Below are 8,298 nucleotides of genomic sequence, written 5' to 3'. Positions count from 1 at the left end.
TTCTTAAGAAAAATTCAACCTAGGAACAATATAGGTAGAGACCCTAGATGTGCATTTAATTTTATGCGCGCAAAAGCTAGATAATGAAAAAGGAAGACAGAAGAAGAATTGATGCATTTGAATTGTGGTGTTGGCAAAGAATACTGAATATACTGTGGACTGCCAAAAAAAGGAACAAAATAATCTTAGAAGAAATACAACCAGAATGCTTCTTAGAAGCGAGGATGTTATCAGGAAAGACCAATTGCTAGAAAAGAACATCATGCTTGGTAAATTAGAGGGTCAGTGAAAATAAGGGAAACCCTTAAGGAGCTGGATTGACACAACAGTCACAACAATAGACTCAAACATACCAACAATCATGAAGATGGCACAAGACAGGGCAACATTACATTCTGTTATACATAGGGTGACAGTAACTAACAAGAGGGATGTATAAAATGATACACAGAAGCAACAGAGGAGGAAGTGACTAACTGTGGGGTTGGGAAATACTTCACAGAAGTTAAATTTTGGGCTGGGCTTGAACTAGAGGGCTTTTATCAGATGAAAAGAGAAAGTATTTCAGGCAGAAGGGCTGGCAGAGAAAGGCAGAGAAGTGAGAAAGAGTCTGATACGTTTGGGGAACAGAGAGCAGTGTAGATTGCTGGAGCATAGGTATAGGTGTAGGGCATTAAAACTATCAAGTGATATTGATGTTACGAGTATATAATGGTAGGAATCTTCAGATAACAGTCGTATGGTTAGGAAAGATGGTATGGATCATCCATTAACTGGATTTCAGATTATCCATCAATCATCTCTGCCCTTGGAAATAAACTAATAGTGGGAGGTGTCTGTCAGACAGGAAAAAGGAATCTAGTAGTCTTTCTAAGAGTGGGTGTGATCTTTGAAACCAGAAGAGATAATGCTGTGCTTCCGGCTTTTAGAAAAAGCAGATGTAAAGTACACAAGCTCAAGGAGGATGTAAGGGCTTTCACCATTCCTGGCACTTGGCTACTGGTAAGAGAAGTCTTAGCTCTTCTCCTAGAAAAAGAGACATAGAAGTTGGGGATAGAGCCAGCTGTTTGGGTTATTTATTGCTTCATTAAAAAAACTACTAGTTTATTACATTTCATGATTCTGTGGGTCAGGAATTCAAGCAGGGCTTAGCTGGATGATTCTGCTGTTCCACACGGTATCACTGTAGGTCACTCAGTGGTATTCAATTAGCAGATGGGTTGGTTTGCAGGGTCCGAGAAACTTCATATCTGATGTGTTGACTTGATGGCTAGAAAGCTGAGCTTGGCTGGAAATGTCAGCTGGAGTACCTACATATGATCTCTACATATGCTTGGGACTCCTCAAAGCATGGTAGCTTAAGGGTTGGTCTTCTTACGCTGTGGCTCAGGGCTCTAAAAGGACAAAGTGGAAGTTGCTAGTCTTCCTAAAGGCTAGGCTCAGAGCTTGCATAGTGTCATTTCTACCATCCTCTAATGCTGGACTAAAGATTTGAGAGGGGAGAACTGGATTCCACCTTTCAGTGAAAGAAGTAGCAAAGAATTTTCAGCCATCTTTAATCAATCCTACCAATGCTGATGACTAGCTACTGATTATACAGGCAAATGAACAGAACAGAAAAAATGATAGGAGTAGAATTTCCAAAGGCTAGCTACAGAGATATCCAGGAGGCAAAGAAAGTGACTCTTAGGTCAGTGCAAGATGAACTGAAGGCCATACCGAAAATTTTATAGGCTAGTGTCTATAGGGAAGTGTACTTCTCATTTGGAAGGCTGGGGACCAGAAAGAACCTGTTAAATGTGCAGTGCAGACATACAGTACAGTTCAGGACCAAAGCAAATAACCTCAGCACTCATACCAACTGGAAGGCTGGTTTGGAATAGGCTCAGATCCTACCAAATTAGCAGTTACAATACACTCTGATATTGTTTTAAATTCTAATTTAGATTGAGATGCATAGTATTAGCTGGGCTCAGGAAGCCAAAATAATAACAGAGATTCACCCTAGTCATATTTTATAGAGATATAACATGCATTAATGTAAAATAAGGAAGCCAGAGTATTGTACAATATTTATAAACAAAACCAAAGTTATACCATGCTCCCAATATGCCAGGGTTTAAGAAGCCCTAAATAAACGAACTTCCTTGACTGTGATTTCAAAGCAATAGAAAACCTCCATGAGACACCCACTATTTTTCAAGTGTTTCCTTTAAACTCATTTAAAATACAAATATGTATGAATCACAGTTGGGATGGTCAATGAGCTACTTCCTCAGTGATGAGGAAGCCAGATTGATTTGAATTTTGCTGAAATAACTTTGTTTCTCAAGAACACCAAGTCCATGGCCAATTGCTCATTTAAGAGGCATAGCAGTAGAGTCAATGCCCAACAGAAAACCTGAGCTCTGGGTGTGGAGCTGTCACTGGATGTCTTTTGTCTACAATCCTTATTCCATTTAAAAATTATTTAACATGTGTACCTTAACTCACTTACCTGTGATAATTTTGGAGTTGTTATTTGGTCTTTTCTATCACTAGAGATCCAGCTCCTTGAGGCTATTTGGTTTTAAATAGCAACAAGTTTTATTGTGTTCTGAACCTGTCACACCTAACAAGTTCAGATATGACAATATAGAAACCTCGCCAAGTCACTGGTTCTTAACGCTGGGTCTCTTCCAGAACTTTTTTAGTAACAAAAATCTTCTGTCCTCATGCCTACAGATTTTTATTCTTTAGCTCCGAGGTAGGGCCAAAGGTGTGCTGAAGCTGACCAGCAGAGGCTCACAAGAGCCAATTGTTAAATTTTTAGAAATTTTGTGAGACTCAGATCGGTAGCTTGAAATTGGCCATGGTGGGAGTATTTTTCCAGGGAAATCAGCAAACGCTACAAATCAGAATCCCCTACCTTCACCCCACCTAAGAACAAGTTTTTAAATTATTTACCGGCACATCACATGGTGGGGCCCAGGAATCTGTACATTTAGAAACGCCATTGGGAACTGACAAGCAGTTAAGATTGAAAACGGTTTTCTTAAAGGTTTGGGGAAACAACATCAAAAAGACCAGGCAGGGTACATATAAATAGAACCCCTTCAAGGTAACCATGCTAGGTACCAGGGAGAGCAATGTGATGGTGGGAACTCAGCTCTCCAAAAAGACCTATTATCTCCCTTCCTAGACTGTAAACTCTGTAAGGACAGGACTATGTTTGCATAGTGCCAGGCATACAGAAGACACTCAGTAGATGTTAGATGAATTAACGAGTACTGTCCAAAGGGGAGCACTGCTGGCATAGTGATTAAAGCACTTGGCTGCTAACTGAAAGGTCAGCAGTTTGAAACCACCAGTGACTCCACTGGAGAAAGATGTGGTAATCTGCTTCCATAAAGATTTACAGTTTTGGAAACTTTATGGGGCAGTTCTGTTCTGTTCTATAGAGTGGCTATGAGCTGGAATTGACTCGACGGCAGTGGGTTTGGTTTGGGTTGTGTACCCAAGGTATCATAACCAGTAAGTGGCAAAACTAGGAATAAGCCTTAGACTAATTTCACTATATCACATACCTCATCTGCATTAAATTATTGGTCATATCCTTGGTTTGTCAATTCAAGATGAGTGTTTAAAGTTGGGGCAGAGAGCAAGCAGCGCTCATCATAAGATAATGAGAAGACTCCGCCTCTGTGCCATTCTCTGGTTCTCCTAATTTAAAGTCTTTTCATGACTATTATTGCATTTGAACCATCTTGGGATGAATGCAGAGAAGGTATGATTAGAGCCTTAATTTTCAGCTTTAGAAACTGCCTTATGGAAGTGATATAATTTGCTCAAAGTAACCAAAAAGTAAGCAGCAGAACCAGGATTCTGCCTGGTAAGTTTGAATACACTTTCTGCCACAGCAAGCTACTCCTCTTGTATTAAAGGACTATTCCAGGTACACTGATAGGGGCCCAATCCTAAGACCCTATCCTTGAGCCACCTCCCTGTCCAGATTCTGTTCCCTTCTGCTCAAATGAAATTCCAGACGTCATTCTTTGAACACCCCATGCTTGGTCCATTTCCTTCATTGTAACCTGAGCCCTCAAAATGGACATATCCAGGTGTCCTAAGTTCAGTCAGGAAATATGTCCATACTGGTTGTAAATAGTGGCTGCCTAGAGTCCCTCCGAATGTTTCATGATCCCACCTTGTCATCAAGGTAATGCCTGGCATAGCAGAGAACCTCCAGGTCCTGCTGTCATCTATTCTGTGCCATACTGGTTGTTAAATATTTTGAATATCACCTCTACCTGTAGCCACATCTTTTCTGTTCTCTAAACTTTTGTTTAAAACTCTTTACTCTGACCTTAGCTTCACCCTGGGGATGGTGCCTGTATGCCCTTTTTTGCCTGGATCATCCATTCTCCTGTTTGTTTGTCCTGCTAATTATACCGCAATAGCTTAGCTTAGAATTTAAACTGTAAAATATACTGATGACATCTGGGGGAGGCTAAATAAAATCAGTTTTTGATATTTCTTTTAATATTAAACACTCTAATTAGTTCATGGATATAAAGAATTAGGTTAGGACCAACCAAGGTTACAAACTGAAATGTTATTCAGAAATAAGGCCAAACAACACAGGCAGAAAGGCAATGAAGCTACATTGATTACTGTCAAATACTACTAAACTAATAGCATGATCTTCTCAAGGTTTCTAAAATCATTTTCAAACTAATGAGCAGAGAAATACAGTTAATGTCTCTGATTTAAAAAATTAGAATATTTAAAGCATAGGTACGTTGCTAAGACAGGGTTTTCATTAGGGAGAAATAAATTGCTATTATGTTAATATTCATATTTAAATCTAGACGATTAGCTTTCAGCAGAGAAGAGACAGTCAGGATATGGATATCTTTGAAGAGCAAATAATCAATATATTCACTGAGAGCTGCTAGAGTCCATAAGGGACACAAAGAAGTGTGAGACAGTACCATATTCAAGGGATTTATCTGCCTGCGGAGATAAGGTTGTTAAATTTGAAAAGTTGATATAAAAAATACAATGTAAATGAATGGTACAAGAAGTACATGTCACAGGAATTCAGAAGAGAATTATCACTGTGTTTACTGTATTCAGTGTTCACAGGAACAACGGGCTTTAAGTCTAGACTTGAAGGAAAGAGTAAAATCTGAAGAGACAGATCAACAGGGCATTTGAGACATAAGCAAAAGGGAAGAACAGCAGAAATACACTTGACACATTGGGGTTGCAGTGAGCTGGATTAGCTGAGTTGAAACCCAAGGCTTGCCTTGAGGCAAGCTACAAAGGTAAGTTGTAGGGGCCAGAGGTCTGGAATGACAGGAGGTTGGACCTGATTCTATGGAGAAACTAGGGAAGGTATTTACCAGCATCTTAGAAAATAGAATGAAATTATAAATATGTTGCTTTGGTGGCAGTAACAAATTCTGTAAACGGACAGAGGCTAAAATTCAGAAAGCCAATCAAGAAAAATTAGGTACCTTTTCCTAAAAATACCACCCCTTTTGTTTTGACAGAAGAAACTAGTTAAATTAACATCTGTCCACTAGAGGGCAGACAAGTCCAAGCTTATACTATTGAACTGGTGAAAGCAGTGCACCCACAGAACAGACCAAGGGAAAACATGTTGTTGTTTCTTAAAGACCACTTTTAGTGCCTTCAACCCTGGATAGAACTTTATCTAGCAGATAAATCTTTCATAGAATATCTTTCTGTAGCATAAACTGCTTCTTACTTGAGCAAAAGGGACCAGTTGCAAGGTAGTACTTTGTGAATTTGGCTTAGCTGACAGCCACACGTGTTTATACGTGGCAAGCATGCCTGGAATGCCAACAGCAGCACTCATCACTGGCTACCTTACCTCAATCTTCCCCACCCATCTCAGGCACATCCTAATCACCATCCAAGCCAACGCCTAACAATGTGTACAATATCTGGACCATGATTTCAATCTAGGTTCTCCTTTGGTCAACTGAGGAAGTGCTTGGTCTTAAGGACTCATATCCCTTTCATCAGAGGCAAGGTGAGGCCAGTCCAAAGGTGCTGAGATGTACCTGAGATGGGGATGGGGGAGGGTTGTCAGTGGGAGCCCTCAGGTGTCACTAACTAGGCCACAGCATGAGTGTTAGCACCTACATAAGAGTTCAGTATTCCATCAAACTTTTTAGAGGCTAAGGCTAGATTTTGCAAAGTACCACAAGCATTTTTTTTCTGCGTCTATCTCTTGCCAAATGTCTGTCAGTAAAGGTGCAAAGGCAATGCTATTTAGTAGGCTGACTTTCTGTCATTACTGGAAGTAGGTTTCCTTTATTCCTGATCAGTGACAGTATTCCAAACATTTTCTTTCTCCTACATCTTGGAAAAAATGATGTCATTTAATTTAAGATATTACGTACTTCAACTGTAGATAAATTTTGCTATACTGATATTCTTGCAATATCTCCAACAATCCAGGCCATCTTGTCTCTTAGACTTTGCTATATTGTTCCGTTAGCCTAGAATATTGCTTATCCCTCCCCTCTCGCTTGCCTACTTCTACGCACACTTCAGATTGTAGCTTAGGTGCCTCTTTCTCCAGAGGACTCCCCTGATGCCTCTAAGATTAAGTTCCATGCTCTTTCCAGGTACACCCCTAGCTCCCTCTACAGTTCTCCAGTGTAGTTAATTCTCACACTGCCTGTTTACTTGTTGGTCTCCCACTCCGTATTATTAGCCTGAAGGCAGGAACTGCGTCTTAACCACTGCTATATCCCCAGCATCCTGCAGAACTCAATAAATATTTGTTGAATGAATGATCAGAGTAAAGGAAAGGCCAAACATGGTGGCACAGATCCTTGAACCAAGGTGTTACATTTTCTATAACGTAGATTCAGTCTTCAGACATTATTGACTATATATGATTCAAATACAAGAGGGAGTAATTCCTAGCACAAGACTATGCATACACATACCCAGCTCACATTTTCACATGGACAATCATTTTAAAGACTTGAACAACAGAATTCTGATAGAAATACAGATGAATGGGGCAATGTTGTCAATGATAGTCATAAATCAGTAAACTAAGTTATCACCCTCTCCTTTTAGGAGTAGTTCTATTTATTTTATTTTAGATAGTCATATCTAGCAATCTTTTTCTTTATAGCTTCTTTTCTACTTGAAATAAGTTTCCTTTAAAAATTAGCTCATTAATCCACCTATAATTTATTGTGGTATATGATTTAAGATAGAGCTATCTAACTTTTACTTTTCCCTCAATAGTTAATTATCTCAGCACTATCTGGTTATTGACCCATTTTCCCCTACTAACTTAAAATTCTACCTTAATCATACACTAAATATTTCATGTACTTGGGTCTATTTCTGGGCTTTATAGTCTGCTACATTGATCTATTTCTTACTTGTACTAGCACCACATTATTAATCAGTATTGCCTTATAATAGTTTCCAGTGTTTGACTGTGAAGGTCTTATCCTTTTAATTTTTTGACGTTATTACTCAATTTTACCAACTTGTTCTTCCAAATGAACTTTAGAATAACTTTGTCAACTTCCCCCATCCTAAAAATCCCTTTAGAATTTTGACTGAATTGCATTAGATTTTGGAAATTAAGTTGAGGGGAGAAATGATATCTTTTCAATATTGATTTTTCTCATTCAGGCACATAGACTGTCTGACCGTTTATGTAAGTTTTCTCTCTTACCATCAATAAAACCATTGTAGTTTAAAAAAATTTCTGTCCTGAGATTTGTTACGTGTGCCTAGATTTTTGTTTTCATTTTGATATTTAAAAAATTTTTTTTTTATTGTACTGTAGATGAAGGTTTACAGAACAAATACTTTCTCATTAAACAGTCAGTACACTTATTGTTTTATGACATTGGTTAACAACCCCATGACATGTTAACACTCTCCCCTCTCGATCCTGGAGGACCTTTTCTTTTTTGGTGAAAATATACGTAGCCAAAGTTACACCATTTCAAAAGTTTCTACATGTACAATTCAGTGACATCAATTACATTCTTCCAGTTGCGCTTTTATTCTCACTATCCTTTTCCAAATTATTCCATCACCATTGTCTTCAACTCACTGCCCCCGAGGCTTCCCATCAAACCATTTGAGTTGCTGTTGTCAATTTGATCTCACATAGGTAATATTTTTTTTTTTTTTTGTACCTTAGATGAAGGTTTGCAGAACAAATAGTTTCTCATTAAACAGTACACATATTGCCCTATGACAATGGTTAACCCCACGACATGTCAACACTGTCCCTTCTCA

At 38.8% G+C, this 8,298-nt stretch overlaps 1 long non-coding RNA gene across 1 annotated transcript in view; it reads left to right on the top strand.

Annotated features, from left to right (window-relative positions):
• The first annotated feature begins 476 nt into the window (after positions 1 to 476).
• LOC111822183 (uncharacterized) overlaps positions 477 to 8,298 on the top strand; it is a 23,101-nt gene continuing 15,279 nt past the window's right edge. Inside the window, exon 1 of the long non-coding RNA XR_002825449.1 lies at positions 477 to 1,002. This is a non-coding gene — a long non-coding RNA (uncharacterized LOC111822183). The remainder of the gene's footprint in view (positions 1,003 to 8,298) is intronic.

The sequence above is a fragment of the Trichechus manatus genome, unplaced genomic scaffold (genome assembly GCF_000243295.1).
Source record: "Trichechus manatus latirostris isolate Lorelei unplaced genomic scaffold, TriManLat1.0 scaffold00138, whole genome shotgun sequence".
Classification (NCBI taxonomy): Eukaryota; Metazoa; Chordata; class Mammalia; order Sirenia; family Trichechidae; genus Trichechus; species Trichechus manatus.
This window is presented reverse-complemented; position numbering and strand designations above follow the sequence as displayed.